This window comes from Agelaius phoeniceus, chromosome W (genome assembly GCF_051311805.1).
Source record: "Agelaius phoeniceus isolate bAgePho1 chromosome W, bAgePho1.hap1, whole genome shotgun sequence".
NCBI classification, from domain to species: Eukaryota; Metazoa; Chordata; class Aves; order Passeriformes; family Icteridae; genus Agelaius; species Agelaius phoeniceus.
Genome location: NC_135301.1, coordinates 14,327,808 through 14,347,642, shown reverse-complemented (window position 1 = coordinate 14,347,642; position 19,835 = coordinate 14,327,808). Strand labels below are relative to the sequence as shown.

At 44.1% G+C, this 19,835-nt stretch overlaps 1 protein-coding gene across 1 annotated transcript in view; it reads left to right on the top strand.

Annotated features, from left to right (window-relative positions):
- LOC129132424 (CBP80/20-dependent translation initiation factor-like) overlaps nt 1-19,835 on the top strand; it is a 376,676-nt gene that overhangs the window by 240,474 nt on the left and 116,367 nt on the right. The window lies entirely within an intron of this gene.

The following is a 19,835-nucleotide window of genomic DNA, read 5'->3' as shown; positions in this document are numbered from 1 at the left end:
AGCCCCCAGGCAACTGGTCTCGCCGAATCCCGAGGCCGAGGGAGAGGCGGAACATGTGAAACCCCCCCCCCCAGCAGCGCTCTTGGGGGAGTTGTCGTTATAATCGAGACCATAGCCTACAGCAACTCAGGATTGCCGGGCAAGCAGCTGCACCCAGCACGGCTGGGCGGGGCAACAAGCTGCAGAAGGTTCCCTGCAATAATGATTTGCTTTTACTTTCCAAGAAGAAGGCAAAGCTTCTTCTTTCTTTTTTTTCTTTCTTCTTTAACTAATCAAGGAAACAGATTCTGTCGAAAGAACTGGTAGCTAAAATGCTGTGAGCCGCCCTCCACAACAATAAGAATCTCAAAACACCCCTTTTAGTTAAAAGGTAAGAAGTATCCCTTGACAAAACACAGCAGTGTAGGTGTGAAAGGGGTAGAGAATGCCATTACCTGTTTGTTTACTCTTTGAGCAGTGTACTTATAGAGATTTCTTGTTCACTGCCACATGTTTGAATGTTATACATTGCTAGTGAGTTTTGTGTGCAAGTCCAGTTGTGGTTACATGTATGTGCCAGTGTGTATCTATAGGTACATGTGTACCAAGGTGTGTGAGTCTGAACATGCAATAGCTGTGTGTGCCGGTGTGCACAGCTGTGAGTACACACAAGTACCAAATTGTATGCATGTTGTGTGTATTATTATATGCATGTGTGTTAAATTCTCCTCTTTCCTCTCAAGTATGACTATGTTAGTGTACAGCCCTGTGTTTATGAGTGTGCACAAGCTCTGCAAGTGTGAGCATAGCCCTGTGTAAGATGTGTGTTGATAACATTACCCATATTAGTGTACACAAATTTATATACTTGTGTTAATATACACAAGTTCTATGTACGAGCAAGTCTTGTGTTTGTGAACACGTGCGCATTAGTAGAAACTGTATGTAAGTGAGTGTCTGTGGCACACGTGTGCTAGCGTGTGCAAGTAAAGTGTGCACAGCTCCATGGGTGTGTGCAGGTGTGTACTGCTAACAGGTACCTCTGTATGCCAAAGCTCTTTACCAGTAAACAAATACCTGTGTGTGTGTACTGGTTCTGCACATACCCCTATGTGCAGACATGGACTGAGCACACCCAGAAATACAGTTCTGGAAGCACGGCTCCGTGCATCCGGCTGCTGTCTCACCTGAGAAAAATGTGTGTTTGTGTGTGTCAATGTATTTGTATCACTACTGAGCTCTACTGACCAGAGGAGCCCCTAACTCCCTGTGTACAATATGTAGAGTTCAACTTATTTTATAACAGTAATACAAACAAACTGATTCAAACTGTTGTTATTTACATTCTTACCTTGTGCCTTAATTTTGTTATAGACTTTTTAAAAATGTGGACTGTACTTTGTAAAAGACAAGTAAAAGCCTCATGACTAGTCTAAGTGCTTTAAATAACTGTTAAAGTAACATTTTTGAACAAAAATTTAAATTGTATTAGTCATTAATATACTTGTGCTATGAAAATTACAAGTATCTGTTAAGGGGAGGAACAAAGAAAAACATTAAAATTATTTGCTTAAAACTAAAGTGTAGTGAGAACTGGAGGGCAAGAGAAGGTTGGCCCCTGTACTCACCAGTGAGAAGATTATAATAACCCTGCTTCAGGCAGCAACCCTGTACGCATGGGAGGTGAGGGTAAAAGCCATACTGGACCTCTGTTCACAAATTCTACCAATCATTTTATTTAAAACCCTCTTCCACTGTGCTCACCCACATCAACAGATACTATTAAATAGGGTTTAATTACTCAAGCCAAATAACTTATAAAATAGCAAAGGGCGGATTGTTATAGATGGATAATGAGATGATTGGCTCTCGCAATTAAAAGATAACTATTGTGTGAATATTAAGAAAAGCTTTAGTGATGTATAGTTATGTTATTGTAGTTTAGATGTCCTCTGTTCTCCCCATAGTTCCCCTTTCCCCCCCTGTATTGTTGCCATCAGACAGTCTGGGCTGTCTAGGATAAGTAAAAAGAAGGTGTGCACATGTGCCCCTTGAATGGGGCAGTTGGGAATGGAAAAGCTTGTTGCTTATGGGGTGCGGCATGGCAACACCTGACCTTCAATCAAGTTACAAGAAAGCAGTTTCCACTGATAAATGACAAAGATGAGCTGACTGACAGACTTTGGGAGGGGCCAGGGTTAGCTGATGCAACCCCCAGGGGTATAAAAGACTGAGCATCCATCTTAAAGACAATCTGGCCACGTTGTATGCAGGAGGGGCAGTTCCCAGCGCTGCACCTTTTTCCTTATGTAGTCCTTTGTTGTATTTTTGTTAAGGTTTAATTAACCTTTTTAAATTTTCAAAGTAAGCAGTTGTCTCTCACAATAGTATTGATTTTTTCATGCTTGTGAGTACTTTTCTTGTGAAATAAACAGTTTTTTCCACTTTTCTCCAAGGAGATTTTCTCTCAAACCAGTTGGGGAAGAGGCTACTGGAATCTGACTTTTAGAGGAGACATCCTTTGGGGAAGTTTCCTCCCAAATTTGTCTCAAATTGGGACAACACCTGGGCTAGAGAACATGGTATTGAGTGGGTGTACCATATTCCTTATCATTGTAATATATAGTAGAAATAATTCATGCTATTAAAGAATGTATGTTATAAAGATTGCAAAATTCAAAACGTGTCTCTGACCACCCACGGCCCGGCCGAGAGCAGATGTCTATTCAGATTCCAACGAATTCCCGGACACAGCTAAGATAACGATCAATGCTTCAGCTTAAGAAAAGATGCTTCCAGGGCGATGTATCTCTAGTCATCAGAAACCTCCTAAGAAGTCATCAGAAACCTCCTAAGAGCGATCATTGCCTTGCCGATTGCATCAATCAAGATAGCCAGCAACGCCAGAATTATACATCTGAATACATGGCTTCCCTGGAGCCCATCAACGCTGACTATCCACCTGGAGCCGATCTTTGTCCAGCTCTGCACACTGAAAGGAACAGCGATGAATGTGAAGAGTTACAAAAGAAATTGGGACTCCTTTGCCTTGGGCACAATAAACTGTATAAAACCTCGCTGCAAGAAGTGGTTTTCGTGAACGAGGGGGATTCTGACATGGTAGAGGTCAGATCCCGGGCTCAACGCTGCCTCTTTGGCTGTGGTGGTTTCGGAGACCATAATTTGGTTGCACAGAAAGATTAATAAATCTTTTCAAAATTTTTGATAATTTGGCTCACGATTGATCATTTATAACATCATGAACCAGCTTCTGGGAAAGTTGAACAATGCATTGGCCTGTTTAAAACCACCTTGAAGGCACTGTGTAGGAGTAGTTTTAGAAATTGGGAGATGCATTTAGTCAAGGCTGCCATCTTAGTTAACACCCGAGTCTTCAACAGAGCTGGGCCTGCCCAATCTGAACCCCTGCATACAAAAGACAGGGGTAAGTTTCTGTTGATATACATGAGAGGCATGCTGGGAAAAACTGTTTTGATTTATTCTGCCTCGAGCAAAGACAAGCCCATCTGTGGGATTGTCTTCGCTCAGAGACCAGATTGTATCTGGTGGGTGATGCAGAAGAATGGAGAGACACAATGTATACCTCAAAGGGACCTTGTTTTGGGGTGAACTGTCTGTTACATTGTCCCTGTTATCTAGATCCAGATATATGTATATTTATATTTGGTTTATTACATGTATGTATAGAGTTTTAAAGTTATAGTTTGATGTAATGTTGGTATGGGAAATAATTCTGGGTGGATAATGAAATAGACAGGGATGGGGACTTTTCCTTCTTTTAATGCCTTAATTGAAAGTGATTAGCTCAAGAATGGGAAACCCAATAGGAGGAGGAGGATATGTGCAGCTTTGTCCCCTAGGAGCAGGGGTGAGGGTGCCGTCCTCACAAGAGCAGTGGGCATAATCTGCTTCTTTCAAGTGCCTCCCGGCTCCACCTCTTGGTTTCAGATGATGTCCTTGCTCAGGGTGAGGGGCAACAAAGGTTTTCAGCATCTCTGCAGGCTCAGCACTCTGTTTCTCACGTCTAGACATCACTCTAATTTCTTAATTCTGTATTGGCTCGTTGTTTTTGGGGTCTTTTTGGTAAGTTTGACACTTCCCATGGCATGCTGGTCCCGAAGTTATTTTGCATCTTCTGATGCCCCCCTCCCATGTCTCGTCCCCTCCCCTCACTGTCTGGGGAGAAGAGCCATTAACTTAGCCCTATCCAAGGCCTTTACTGATACAAAAGGAACCATTAACTACAACGACTTGTGATTATCATAACAAACAGGTAGCACTGTAGCAGCAACACTGGTCTGACTGGTTTTGTAACCTTTTTTTTTCACAAAAAAAATTGGCAGATTTTTTGTTTATAACAGATAATGTTGGAGGTTAGGATTTTTTTTCTCTTTTTTCCCTTTCTTTCAGGGAATTTTCTCCCATCTGTTGCCTAAGAGATAACGACCAGTACTTAAGAGAGACAAAAGTGGCCAAGGTTGGGGGAAGGGGTGCAGCTGGCTGCAGCCTCTAACCGGGGGCTTTTCTCTTGGGAAGGGCAGAGATACTGGGACATTTTTTGCTAGGGGGTCAGGGGGCTAGGCTCAGCTCCTTGCTCTTTCTCTTGGTCTCGGAATCGGAGGGGAAAGGTCGAGCTGCTACTGCTGCAGGAGAATTCGCTGCCACTGTGGAGTCCAGTCCATCACTGCTTCTTCTTTACCATGGGTGAGCCTTTGTTCGTAAGAGCAGCTGGTTAAGTGGGACCTTATTAACAGCCGATCTGACTGGAAAGGACCCTCACCATCTACTCAGGAGCCTCAGGGGAAAAACCTGGGGCCGTGACCCCCTCCCCCTTCCTGGAGGGGTGCGTCTCCAAGGCTGTATGTGGCAGCTGCTATGGAGAAGCCTGGCTGCTGCTGCCCAGCCCCACTATTTTCTGCCACTGTCTCAGGCTTTTTGCTACACTCTAACTCAACACCCCCTGTCTGCCTGATTCCCCATGGCTCCTGCTAAGGCTGCAGAGTTTTCTGTTTCATTTTGTTTGACAGCCCAGGGTATGCCTGCCTGTTATTCCAGCAGCCCCTCCAAGGTTCCTGCTACAGCCCACTTTGCCATTACCTATGTGCAGAGAGGAGGCTGAGCTCGCGCCACAGCGCCCCCTGCAGTCTTGGGGGAATCATCGCACCCTCCCAGCCCAGCCAGGAACCAACTGTGCCCCTGCTGGCTGTGACCATAACTACAACAAAGGGGAACGTGCTTGACAGCCAAGAGAAGGCTGTTATTTGGTTTCTGTTTTAGTTTGTTGTTGCTGCTATTGTGATTGTTTGTTTGCCTTGTTATACATATATATATATATATATATATATATATATATATATATGCATACTAGTAAAGAACTGTTATTCCTTTTCCCATATCTTTGCCTGAAAGCCCCATAATTTCAGAGTTATAATAATTTGGAGGGAAGGAGGTCACATTTTCCATTCCAAGGGGCGTTCCCGCCTTCCTTGGCAGACACCTTTTATTCAAACCAGGACAGGGGTCAAGAGGAGAGAACTCTTCTTTAGACAGCAGTACAGAGTTAGGCAAACATTTGGAAAATGGCTTAGGATCTTCACTGGGTTGCAATAAGTCAATGTCCAGATCAATCCTGGCTCTCAAAGCTCTACACTAAATGCTATAACATGTTGCATCATTTTAAAAGAAATTTATTTAATGTGTTCAATAAAGGCTTTTGCACATCTCAGTTAAAAACCTCTCTGTTTCTTGAGTTGGTGTTTTACCAAATCCCTGTGTCAAAAGTAACTGCTTGCCATTGACTTTGGGTCAGTTTTTGGACAGCTGTTGGGACATCCTGTCAAATTTTCCCTTGGCTTCTACAGGTAAGACATTTATTTCTTGACTAGAAAGCACTAGTATAAATAGAACATGGAAAAAAATCCTATCATGTCTTCTTGCTGCAGGTCAAAGAGTCACAAAGGTCTAAAGGAAAATAGCTGAACACAAAGACAAAAGATGGGGGCTCATGCATACTATTTAGGATGTGTGTTGAGGGACAGGATTGTGGAGCAATGGTGGTGGGCTGTGTCTGTGCATCTTGTTATTGGTTTAAAGTTTATATCTTTTGGAGGACTATCAGATCTCAGGATAACTGATCAGCCTGGCTGTATTTTTAAAAGAGGCAGTCTGGAGTCTGAAATCTAAGTTCTTTTATTGCAAAGTAATAAAAGATGAATCTGTATTCATTCAAGTCACATTCTTATCAGTAGTCCAGGATTGTTGCTGTTGAGATGGTCGCAACAAACAGAAGAACACACTGTATTTAAGAAGGCTTCTCTATATTTATTTTTACAGCATGCTGTCTTCTTATACCCTTTCACAAAGTTTATGCTTACTCATTGATCACAATAAATCAACACAGTGTTCATTTGAGCAAGGCGGTCTCCACCACTATTTTCCACCCAAAACCTAACTACAGGCCCCTCATTTATCTCTCCTTCTCCTTTGTTTCCATGCCGAAGGCCTTGGTAAAGCTCCTTTCAGGAGCAAAGGCGACTTTTATCAGCTTCTCTCTTTAACTAACTCTTTCTGACTCACAGACCAGCTGTGAGCCCCTTCCACACAGGATCTGTCTTTGCACTCAGCAGATGTTTGGGAAATGCTTTGTATTCCAGTTGTGTACTTTAAGTTTAGTCTAAAATGGATTCAATTCTTTGTCATTGTAGTTTTCAATGGTTTTCATGTAATTTTTGTAATCATGTTTACAGTGCACTTAGAATCCAAAACCATAATTCCAAGTAATGCAGTTTATGCAGAGCACCATTTTCAAGCAAATTCTACTTGAAATCACTGCAGTGATTTCTACACCAGTCTGGGCAGTCACCCTTGAATTCCAAGGGAGTGTCTTCCTATCTGGTTGCCCACTCTGTGCAACAAGGGCCTTCATCTGAACGTCCCTAATGATTTCTCTGCATCAGTGGAAGATCCAGTGTGGAAGCCCTGGGGGGGTCATCTCCTAAGTTACACCCCATTGGCTCCTTCCCCTGTTCCTATGCCTGAACATAGGTGTTCCTGAGCTACTCCCTCCCATTTCCCAGATTGGGCCTCACCTTTGTACTGCCCCGAGACCAGGGTCAGCCCGGCGACCCCTGGAGAGAGAGAGCTGGACCCTCGTGGTATGTGTATGTCTGGGACCTGAACATCTCACCATGTGGCTGAATTAAACATCTGTGGATATTATGCATAGGCCCTTTTTGCTTCTTTACCCTGGAGTTTACTAGCAGGGATTCAAGCTGCAACAATCCAGCAAAGCATTTAAAGAGCTGTTTTAGAGCTATCTTGCATGCCATCTGTACTTAGGATGTCTTTCCCAAGCTGGTGTTGCAAAGCAGCTACTTAAATTCTTCATGAAGAATCATTTCCATGAAGCTTATAAGAAAATAGCTGACTCAGGCAGCCCATTGCAGAATGTGAGGACTTTCATTGGACTTCAGCAGTAGACGAGTTTGCTCTTCAATGCTTTGCTGAGTCTGCTCCGATGCACTTTGTACCATGTCCTTTCAGCCCAGCAGTGCTGTCTCTGCTCCTGCAGCACATCCTGGGTGCTCATCTGGTGGTCTTGTGAATGGGGTGTCCAGCACTCTTGTGGGAGAAGTACCACAACAGTGGTGTGAAGTGATGCTGTAGAAAGGCACAGGGAGAAATCAGGTCCATTTCTGTGTTTGGAAAGGCTGAATCAACTGGCATCCCATAGCAGAAGATAGCACATCCTATGGTGAGCCAATGCTTTATGTCAATCCTACAGCACTTTTTTGGATGCATTATTGCATGAGCACCTTGGGTGTCTCTGTGTGAAGCCCTTCCATCATATAATCAAAGAATCACAGAATTGTTTGGGTTGGAAAGGACCTTTAAAGGTCATCCAGTGAAACCCCCCTGCAGCGAGAAGAGACATCTTCAACTAGATTAGGTTGCTCAGAGCCTTGTTCAATCTGACCTTGAATGTTTCCAAGGATGGGACATCTATAACCTCTTTGGGCAATATGTGCCACTGTTTCACCACCCCCACTGTAAAAATCAATGCTATCCTGTTGGTTTATAGTGAGTCTAATTATGTTGTAAAGGCTGAACCAAATCAACTCTAGCAAACAAGACAGATGTAATTGTCCAGACCCAAAGGAGGGTTGTCAACAGCAGCTGTACTCCAGGACCAAGGTGGTGACAAGAGTTGTGCCCATATAGGTAGCTCATGTGAAGGTTTCATAAGGTTTTTCCCAGCAGCCAGATGCTGTGAGACTCATCAGAAACATCTCTACCCCCCATAGTGTTGGTTTTGTTGGCTGTGCTTTTCTGCTGGAGTTCATTGTATATTTTCAAAGATGTATACATGTAACATCTAAAGCACACACTGCATCTCAGCTGTTCAAAGATGATTTTAAATCCTGATCACCACCATCTTGACAGGTGGATTTTCTACGCTTCCAAAATGCTGTGTCCATCCAGATGCATGGCCTCAGTCTAGTGATCAGGATAGTCTTTAACCCTAGTGACAGAAAGGCATAAAAGAAGTGTGAATAACTTCATTTTTGTTTTCAGAAGTGAACATGACATCTTGTTCCCTTCTCATCTGAGGAAAATTCAGAAATTAAACTGGACCAAATTTAAACCAGTTTTAAAGATAACGTCAAAGGAAAAACACATATAAGTCTCATGTTCTTCATCCTTGGAGCTGGTGGTTGTTGCTTTCTATGGGGTTTTGAGGTTTTTGATAAAATTTTGTGTGGACTCTGATACTCCCTGCACCAAAGCAATTCTGAGTTACTATTATACATGAGTGTAAAACATCAGAGTGCCTTTGATGGAGATAGGCTTGGTGAAGAATACTTTTGGGGGAAGTCAGGCCTCTAGAATAGAAATTCAGACCTTCCCCCTCATATTCATAACAATATTCCCCAGACCTCCAGGACCAGTTTCAAATGCTATAAAATTCCACCAGCTCTTAACTGGGGTCCTTCAGGCCCTCCAGTTTGGACCACAATGTCCCTTAGATGCCCAAAGCCAGTGATGATGGGCATTTTTTACTTCAGCAGCACTGCCTTGCCCAAATCCCTCTGTCAGTGCCTGCTTGGGGGTACCAGTCCAGTTATTAGTGAAGCTGCATTGCACAAGGTGAAGCAGCTGGTCTGGCTGGAATATGCTTAGTACAGAAAGGCATAAATTGGTTTGTTACTGGTATGTTTCAGAGGATTTAGTTTCTTCCTGCCCTTTCCCTTTTCAGGCTGAGTATTCTAGACAGCTAGCTAGTACAGCTGGGAAGAATCCAGCTGCTATCAATCTCTGTGAATTTAGCTCTTTCAGTGGTGACTAAGAGGTTTTTATAATTTCCCTCCCTCAATGCAGAATTGCAGTGGGATTTTCAAAAAGAAGGTGGGAAAAGGTGGTCCTTTATCCCATAGAGCCAGCCCCACCAGTACTCCATTTGCAGGTACAGTTGTTGCATGACTTGTGGAAGGTCTGTTCCTCCAGCTTTGAGGGGTGTTGCACGTAAGTGGGATCTTGGGTCCTTATGGGAATGGAAGGTCCCACAGAGTCCATTTCTGCAGCAGATCCTAATCTGACCCTTATAATGGCAGTTGCTACTTAATTGCAGGTATGTTAATAGCAAAACTGATCATGACATACTACCAAGACTTAGCATCATATTCCTGAGCCTGATCCTGGCACGTAGATGAAATCCTGCCTGGGCAGAAAAGTGGAGAGAAATTTATTGTCTGCCAAATGCAGTGAGGAATGTTTTCATTCACTCACCAGAAGAATGAAGGGGATGCAGAAGGATGCCCAGATCCCATGGCCAAAGGATGCATCCCTTGGCCATAGCAATGCTCTTCATTCTCAACCTTTTGCCTGAGTAGCTGCAAGCCCAAATAAGTTATTAAATGCTGGGTGGCCCCAGCCATGCCCACCAGGGATCAGGCTCTGCAAAAAAACAGGACAAAACCAGAATCCTTTCCCTTCAAGGCATGTAATGTGCCTTGGAGAGTTTTGTCCTATGGGAGAATTGCTTGGGGTTGAGGGCAAGAGTGGTGTCCAGGAAGGTTCTTCAATGTTAAGAACCAGTATGTCCAGAGCACCCAGTCCCTGAGCACATGCACAGGATCTCAGTCTGTTTGGCCATACAGGATGCTCAGCATCATGGGGTAAAAGTCCCAAGTGTCATTGAGGATGTATAGAATCACAGAATCGTTTAGGTTGGAAAACACCTTTAAGAACATTGAGTCCAGTTGTTAACCCAGCACTGCCAAGCCCACTGCTAAACCATGTCCCCAAGTGCTGCATCTACACATCTTTTAAATCTCTCCAGGGATAGTGACTCCACCCATGCCCTGGGCAGTCTGTGCTAATGCTTGACAGCCCTTTTGGGGAAGACATTTTCCCTAATATCAAATCTAAACCTTACCTGACTCAACTTGAGGCCATTTCCTCTTGTTCTGTTGCTTGTTGCTTGGGAGAAGAGACAGAGCCCCACCTGGCTACAACCTCCTTCCAGGTAGTTGTAGAGAGTGAGGTCTTCCTTGAGCCTCCTTTTCTCCAGGCTGAATACCCCCAGCTCCCTCAGCTGCTCCTCATCAGACTTGTACTCTAATGTAGCTCCTTACCTCTCAGTAATTTTAAGAACTGCCTAACCAAATCTCCATATAACCACCGGGAGAATGTAACCCCACATTGTCTTCAAGCTCTTCACATGCTAGACAAATGTTGGGGGTTCTCAGAGGACTTGTCTCCCTTGAGGGGTGTCCTAGTCACAGGATATAGTGGTTTTGGTTCGCCAATTTAAGATTTTCCCAATTTTGAGATTTTCCCAACCAATGCGCTGATGAGTATGGTGGGTTTCAGTGCCAGCCAATCACCCATGCACTCACTTCCTGCTGTGAGATAGGAAGATAGGATTAGGGGAAAGGCAAAGCAGGCTCAAAACTTTAAAAGGGCATAAAGAAAATTTTATTAACAGTAACTAAAAGTAAAAAATAAGTAGTAAGAATCAAAACAAACCCTTCAGAACACTTGTCCTCCCCCCACAACCTTTTTTTCCCCACTGACAATGTAAAAAAACAAAACCTCAAATTTCCAGTCAGTTTACCACCTCTAAAATAGTCTTTTTGCAGTTCACTTAGGGAGAGAAGTCCCTCTTGTTAATGTTATGGAGACTTCTCCACAAGAGGAAAAAACAGTTCTCTTATGGCTCTCAATTTCATCACGAATAGCAGCAGCCCAGGGGAAATCTGCTATCGTGAAGCCCCTCCCATTTTCCACAAGTCTTCCCACAAGTTGTTTATGGGCCATGTTGACTTATGGAGTACTGTTTTAAAGATGAGCTGTTCAAAAGCAAAAGTTCTCATTATCTATTCCTAAAATCAACTTCATTCCTGGGAACAGAGATCTTCTTCTCCTGGGGGCACAGGACTACTCTTCTTTCTATCTCTGTTCAAACTTCTCATGGGATCACAGCAACTTTAACATCCACTTACTTTAGCATGGAGGCCTTTGCTCGATATCAATTTGAACCCTTCATCTCCCCATAGTTTCATGTGTTATAGGGAAAAAGAGTCTTTTCTCCATAGCTTACAAGAGGCTTTCAGCTCCAAAATCAAGGCATCTTCTCATCCCTCCCATCTGGGACCTAACTTCTTCCTCATTGACTTCAATGTCTTCATGTTGTTCCTTTACATGCTTGCATCTTGTTCCTTTCTCTCACTCGAGGGAGGATTGAAGCACTGAAAGAGTTAACGTGTTGCCTGGGCCCTTCAAATGGTCACCTGACCTGCTGGTAACTTGTGGCTGGAGCTGCGGCTGGGGCTGTGACAGGATCATCTTCATGGTTGGTTTTTGGTATTTTCTGTGTTCCATTCCAGCTGCAGGGCCACACTGCACGGGCTGCAGGGCCACCTCTGGTCTCAGCTGCGCTGGGGGGAGGGGACCTGATGGCAAGATTTTAACAGCCGCAGTCAGCCCTGCTCTGGCCAGGGCTCCGCAGCCTCCCTCGCCTTTCTGCCTGGCAACTGCTGGGGCCCAGCCCAGCCAGAACGGGGTTCAGCATCCCCTGGACCCCCTGGAGAGGGGCCTAGCCCCCCCACGGCAGAGCCTGCCCAGCCCGACCCAGGAGGGGGTCCAGCGGGCACAGGGCATGTTAACTTCTTGCTGGCTGGGAAAGAAAGAGGAAGTTCACGGGTTTCTTTAGTCTTTAACATGTGTGTTTCACAGAGGCGTGTCCAGCTTCTCAGTGGTTCAACAGACTGTCAGTTACACAAAAAGCTTTTGCATCACTTCCCTAAATTACTCCCATGTCAAACTATGACACAGGAGTAGGGCACCAGTTTAGCACTATGTGGGTGTAACCAGTGTATTCTACTCCCCTCTACATCAGTCCTGATAAACTGTTAACGATGGATTGTTTGCAGTAGTTGCCCAGTGCACACCAAACACCTCAGGCTACAATCTGGATGTTAAATGAGATTAGGAAAAGAAGCAAACCCTGGAGGCAGACTAGTGGTTTTTTTTCTTCACATAAATGACTCAGCTGTGATAACTCCCTCCTGGGAAGCACCAGCACATTCACACCCAGCCTGAGGGGTCATCTCTGTTAATGAGGCATAATGGACTCGACTGTTGTCTTGGTTTAAAAGGCAGATGTCTGCCAAGGAAAGATGACCCCTCCCTCCAAATCATTATAACTTCGAAATTATGTGGCTTCCAGGCAAAAATATGGGAAAAGGAATTACAGTTCTTTATTAGAAAATATATATAGCAAGACAGAATAAGCAATGAAAAGAAACAGTAACAGAAATTCCTCACCCTTTAAGCCATTTCCCCTTTGGTGTAGTTATGACTACAACCATCAGAGGGCGCTGGTGGCTCAGGCAAGGCTGAGAGGCTGCAGTAACTCTCCTGCGGCTTCAGGGGGCGCTCCAATGCTAGCCCAGAACCTCTCCCGGTGGTCAATGGAGACTCGGAGAGAATGGGGGGAAAGGACGACTCCCTCAAGGTCTCACTCAAATGGCGATCGGTCTTTGGCACCACCTACGGCAGCCGGCACACAGTAGGGATGTGGGCAGGGCTTGGTTGTGATGTTGCTACTGTGCAGAAAGGGAACTGGCAGGAGTGGCCCTGGCCTCAGATGACAACCCACACATTGGCTCTGGACTCATCCCAAATGGCAAGAAAGCAGGAAAAAGCAGGGAGGCTTGCTGTGCCGAGACCGCAGTGCAACAAAAATACCAGAGCAAAGCACACAGAGGCTGCTGTGGCCACCACGCCACTGACTGCTTGCTGCAGCACCATACCTCCGACTTCTTCCTCCTGCGCTCAGCAAGAGAACCACACCTCCTTCTGGCGCCAGCTCTCGCTGCTGCTTCCCTTCATGCAATATCTTTGATCCTACACCATAAAGGCAAGAAAGACTGCCTGGGCAGCACCGCCCCCCCACCTCGTGGCCAGGAAATCTTAAAAATACAATGACAATTTTTGAGCACAAATGATCATGAGATACCTTATCATTATGAACCATCCCCAAGACAATGTCACTAGCAGAATAGGTAGCTGCAATGACTTAGACTATGAAAGACTTCCAAAATATCCCATGACTTGCAGTATTACATCATTCCATTGTGAAACTCCCCACCCTGGGGGAGGTACTGAGCATTCCCCACCTGCACCTGGGCGTATATAATCTTTAGGCTTGGGGACTTCTGGTACCACTCAATGAATCCAGAGCAGGACCAGAACTTCAATAGGACTGTGACCATCACTGACCAACAGGGTGCCAGGTTATACTCTGCTTTTGTGGGTTGAAACCAGTTTTCTCTGTATCATTGTATTCATTGTAATCTCTTTAGGAGATTGTAACTCTGCCTTGTAATCTCTCTCAAGGTAGTTGAGTGGGGTTCATTTCTCCTGCCAGTTTACTTTTAAACTAGCACAGGGGGCTATGAGCAGGGCTGATGGAACAGACCAATTGTGTTTTAGACCACAGCTGTCCATGTGTCTTGTGTTATTTTCTTCAGCCTTGTGCCTTCCAGCCCCTTTCCTTGGAAGGAAATCATGTTGTAAAAAACTTGCAGGAATCCTGTTTTTCTGAGCATGTAGACTGGTAATCACTAAGACAGCTAAAGCCTTAGATTTGTTTCCATAAGCTCCTCTGACAGAGTAGACATTTGTCAGATATAAATTCTGTTGAAAGGTATCTCATTTAGTTAATTAAATTTAAAAATTGGTGGAGGAATGATAGCAGAAATGTCGCAGTCTTCCTCGCTACGACCCCTGATCTGGCTTGGCCAGGGGGAACCTGGTGAAATAAAGGAATGGGTGTGATGGTCTTGCCCAAAAAATAAAGACTTTAACAACAAAATAACAAATGTGGAAACTGCACAGTTTGGGGGCAAGATCCAAAGACAGGGGGGTGTGGTAAATGCCACAAGGTATAGGAGTCTTCTGAGGGCAAGGGTCCAATCATGAATGTGAACTCGGAACAAGACCTCATTTGTAACAGGTTCCGAACCAACTGAGGACAAGAACTAGAAACTCGACCAAATATAGGATAGTTCTATTAGCATACTACTAATTCCCATGACCACACTCTTCTTGCCATGACCTGAAAAGGTGTCCCCCGTTCAGTATCCTGTTTCCCATGCTCTCAGGTTGATGCATCCTGTATATGACACTGAGGCCAAACCAGTATTTATCCCAGCTGGATGCGTTTCCACACAGAAACAATACCATCCTATTTCCAGCTTGGTAATCATGACTATCTCCCCTTGGTTTTTAATACTTCTGTAGTTTTTTTTGTGACTGAATGTCTGTTTAGTTTCCACATTGACCAATGGCCGAATCCCTGGTCCTACTGAAGTCAGGGGGAGTTTTGAGCTGAATTGGAATTTGGCCTTTGAAGTGAAAATAATTAATGTTGAATGTAGTCAAGATGTTAGAGACTATTGTGCTATCTACATATTTTTTCTTCTAGCTGAAGTAGAGTTCCCCACAAGGCACTGTGTCCTTACACCAAAGGATGAGCAGAGAGGGACAGAAGAAAGATTTCCCAGTAACTGCAGCATTTTTAATGGGGTGAATTCTTGCTTTTCTTGGAGATGTTGCTGTGTGATTCAAGCTTCAGTTGTTCTTCCCTTCAGCATCACAACCTAAAAGCCTGGGTTGGAAAGTGCATCTGGGTTCCTACATTGTTTGGTTTCCTAAGCTTGGCATGTCACCCCAAGCTGCCATCTGTGCTCCTACATTCCTGCCCTTGAACAAGCATGAGGTTGTTACCATCAACTCAACCCACAGTGGGTGCATGTTGTGGGGTGCCCTGGTCCCCAACTGTCACAGGACGAGTGGGAGCTTCAGAAAGGCCCTGCATTGGCCTCAAATTTTGGCAACAGTTTGAATTTAAGGAATCACTCTGGCCCCCAAGTTCTAGTAATGGCAGATCAGGTCTATTTATAAAAATTAATTATTTATTAAACAGACAAACGATAACAGATGAAAGATCTTAATTAGAGTTACCACAGTATAAAACTAAAAAGAACTACTAGTAGATTACAGCGTAACATAAAACAGTGCACGATATCAAGGTACCTGTATTAAAGCTAGCAAAAGAAATAGTATTGATTAGGAGTTAAATGTAACTTACCACAGAAATTATGATAATGTACAGAGATACCTTTACTCTTATAGTCATAAAGTGAGGCATCTCTTAGAAATCGAGCTTATCTTTCCAGATATCACTTCAACAGTAAGATGTTTATTGGCAGTTGGGAGATGCCAGACCAGTGTTAACTCCATGGTGCCAAAATAACTCACTATAAGACATCTTGTCCTGTTTGAGTTATCTGATCATTTAACAAACAATAGATAAACTCTTGTGGGGGGCAAGATGCCCTGGTACACCAACTTGCCCCTTCCTGGGGCTCTCTATGTCCCCAGGACCTTGGTTAAACCTAAGAACAAGGATGGGTCATCCCAACCTCCCAGGCTTTGCAATGCTGTGCATTGAAAAAAGTTTCAAGATCTGGTATAGTAAAAGCAGGGCGACCCCTACGATGGGGGAGATGATGAGGAGGACTCTATCTTATTAGAAGGCTAATTAATTACTTTATTATACTATATTATTCTATACTATATTACACTACATCTAAACTGAATCTGCACAAGCACCCAACTCAACTCAACTGCCCAGAATCTTGTGACTGTCTGCTGACTGACAGTCTGCACACGTACTTGGCCCTGATAGGCCAAGGAAACAAAACACTATTACTTTGGGTAAACAATCTTTATATTGCATTCTACTTTGGCACAACACAGGAACAGCAAATGAGATAAGAATTGTTTTGATCATTCTTTTCTCTGCTTCTCTCACTGCTGCTCTCAGGTTCAGAGAATGTGAATCTCACAATCTGGGTCCCGTTCTTCCTGCTTTGGCTCTTCTTCTCTGCAGATCCTGTTTCTTCTTGGCTTTTCTTCTTTGCTGGAGTGTTGGGAAGATAAAAGCATGCGAGTCTTTGCTTGAATGCTGGATAATTGTCTAGACCTCTGCCTGCTGCCAAGTCACAGACATTGATCCTTGTTTACCATTCTCCTTCCTTTGCCTTTTCTTTCTTGCAATCTTTATTCCTTAACTTTTTTAACTCTGTGGTTTTCCATCCTATTGTCAGTGACTGCAGAGGTTCAGTCTGTTTGCTCTGCCCCTTGCCATGGGGATATCACCTTTTAGCTGTCCCACACAGGGATGGAGCTGCCTGTCCTCTCCCCATCTAGTACAAAAGCCCCAAATAGAACAATCTTGCATATTCCACATTGACTTAACTAGGGCTTTTTTTAATCTTAAACATTTTTTTCTTTCACAGCCATTAAACAGAAACAGTTTTGATTCTAATATCATTATGTCTTTAGGAAAAAACTTTCCCCACATGCATTTCTTGCAGAAATTCACAGCAGTTTGGTTTCCAGCTCATTTCCAGGCATTTTCCCTTACCTCTGCTGAAATTAAAGCTGTGTCTGTGTGCAACTTTTATAATTTCTGTGCAATATTTTCCATTTAAATAAAGTAACAGTCTGTCTGTTTTATAACCCAAGGCTGGAAGTGTACCCAAACAGTTAGATGTTTGAGAGAAGAGCAAAGCCACAGAAAGCACAACTTGCATGCTTAAGCATGCGAGGGCTTAGTACTAGATAAGGGTTTTAATTAACTTGTATTTTGACATTCCCCTTTTAATAAGAGCTGGTTTTTACAAAATGGTTTATGTGATTGTGTTACTGAGAGGAAACAAAGAAATGCCAGGAAAACTTGATGTGGAGAATCTGTACTCATAAACTGCTTGTAAGCTTCAGCTAACAGGAAAACTTCTCCCCCACTTTTTTTTTCTTTTTTATTCCCTGCCATTCAACTTGAAAAAAAACCAAAAAACAAAAAACAAAAAACCAAACCCAAAACAACCCAAACAAAAACCCTACACTGAATATCTCAGAAAACTGGTTCTGGTGGTTTGAGACTAAAGACAAATTCCTGCCACTGCCACTAAGCCTCTTCCTCCCATGTTTGCCAATCATGAACCCTCACACTTTATGGTTAAGAGCCAGTTGGCCTCAAATATAGGTTTTAACTCCTGGGGATGCCAAGGAATACAGATTCCATGGGCAGATGGCTTTGGCAAGCAACGTTAGCAACTGTTTAGCTGTTGACCATGAAATGTATTTGTGAATGGCCAATTCCTTCGTCTGACTGAGCATTAAAGCATCTCACATGCTCTCAGAGTCAAGACTGAGCATTAAAGAGGCATTGGAAAGGCAGGGACGTGCTGCCTTGCTTAGAGCTAACCCTGCACTGTCCTGGGTGAAAGCACTCCATGTCAAGACAATTTCCTCCTTAGTTGCATCCTTGATGATGGCATTCTGTCTCTGCCTTCTCTGCTCAGGACAATCAAGCTGCAGCCTATGTGGAAATATGAAATGTCTGAGGCTGTCAAAGTGTTTTTTTCCTTTCAACTGTTTTTTGGGGGGGAGTTATCATCTCAGCTACCAGTTCTAGCCAGCAGATGGGCTTGCTTGCCCCTTCTGAGCCACTGTAGTCTCTCGAGACAACCATTTGTGGACAGTTCCTCCTCTTTGTGGCTGTTGAATTTCCATGTTACCTGTTTGGAGCTGTATGCATTTAGCCTGCTGTCTGGAGGCAATGGTTCTAGCACCCCATGCTGCCAGAGCCAAGCATGATACTCAGCTTCTTCATCCATGCATGTGTCTTGTCCTGGTGTAGCAATGATGAAGGACATGCATAAAGAAAGGTGTATTGGGTTGACATGGCCAAGCTTTGGTAGCGGGGGAGGGAGGAGGGGGGTGCACTACAAGGATGGCTTCTGTGAGAAGCTGCTGGAAGCTTCGTCCATGTCAGCCAGAGCCAATCCCTGGTATCTCCAAAGACGTATGTGCCACTGGTCAAGACTGGGCCAATTAGAAATGGTGGCAACACCTCTGTGATAGCATATTTAAGAAGAAGATGAAGAAGAAGGAAAAAAAGTTATGGCACAGTTGTAATTGTGACCAGAGAGGAACAGAGTAAGAACATGTGAAAGGACCAACTCTGCAGACACCAAGGTCAGGGGAGAAGGACGGGGAGGAGGTGCTCAAGGCACCAGAGCTGAGATTGCTCTGCAGCCCGTGGTGAAGACCATGGTGAAGCAGCTGTCCCCCTGCAGCCCACGGAGATCCATGGGGATGCAGAAATCCACCCACAGCCTGTGGAGGACACCCATACTAGAGCAGGTAGATGTCTGAGAGGAGGCTGTGACCCCTGGGGAGAGAGGACCCCATGCTGAAGCAGCCTATCCTTGAAGAACTGCACCCTGTGGAAGTGACCCACAGTGCAGCAGTTTGTAAAAAAACTGTTGCCCATGGGATGGACTCACATTGGAGAAGTTAATGGAGAACTATCTCCAGTGGGAGAGATCCCATGTTGGAGCAGGAGGACTCCTTTCTCTGAGCAGCAGGAGAAATAACACCTGATAAACTGACCGTAACCCCCATTCCCTGTCTCCCTGCACTGCTGAGAGTGGAGGTAGAGCTGGGAAGGGCAGGGGGGAAAGGTGTTTTTTTAAGGTCTTATTTTACTTCTCATTATCCTGCTCTGATTTTGTTAGTAATAAATTCAATTAATATCTTTAATTTGAGCTTTTTTTTGCCAGTGACAGTTTTTGCTGAGTGATCTCTCCTGGTCTCATGAACCCTTTGTTATATTTTTTCTCCTCTGTCCAGTTGTGGAAGGGAGTGATAGGGAGGCTTTGGTGGGTGGCTGGCATCCAGCTGGGGTCAATTCACTACAAAAGGCCAAACAAAACCATTTAGTGTGGGCATCTGGTTTATTTGGCAATTTACTTTTTAGCTTATTTTTTTCCACTTAGAAATTCCTTATACGCTGTAAACGGTTCATTGCAAATCCATGCAGCAGTATGCTATGTTAGTACAGCAGAGAGGGCAGGCAAGACGAGCAAATGATGCTGTAGGCCAGGTGTATCAGGAGGTCCTTAAGTCTTCTAAAAAAAAAAAATCTCCTGATATTTCTTGCTTGCCTGACTTCCCCTTGCTCAGCTGGGACTAACCAGATATTCCCCAGTTCAGTATAGAAGCAACACAGAAAACACAGAAGCCTGGGAGAGATTTTCCTGGTAACCAAAGCAATGTTATCTAACTGTTCATGAAAACTTTCAGCTGAAATATCTCTGTTGCTGAAAGATTGAGGTGTGAGATTGTGTTAGATGTCAAGAAATTGGCTCTCCTCCTGTAGTAGGGACACCCACAGAGCCTACCCACCAAGGACC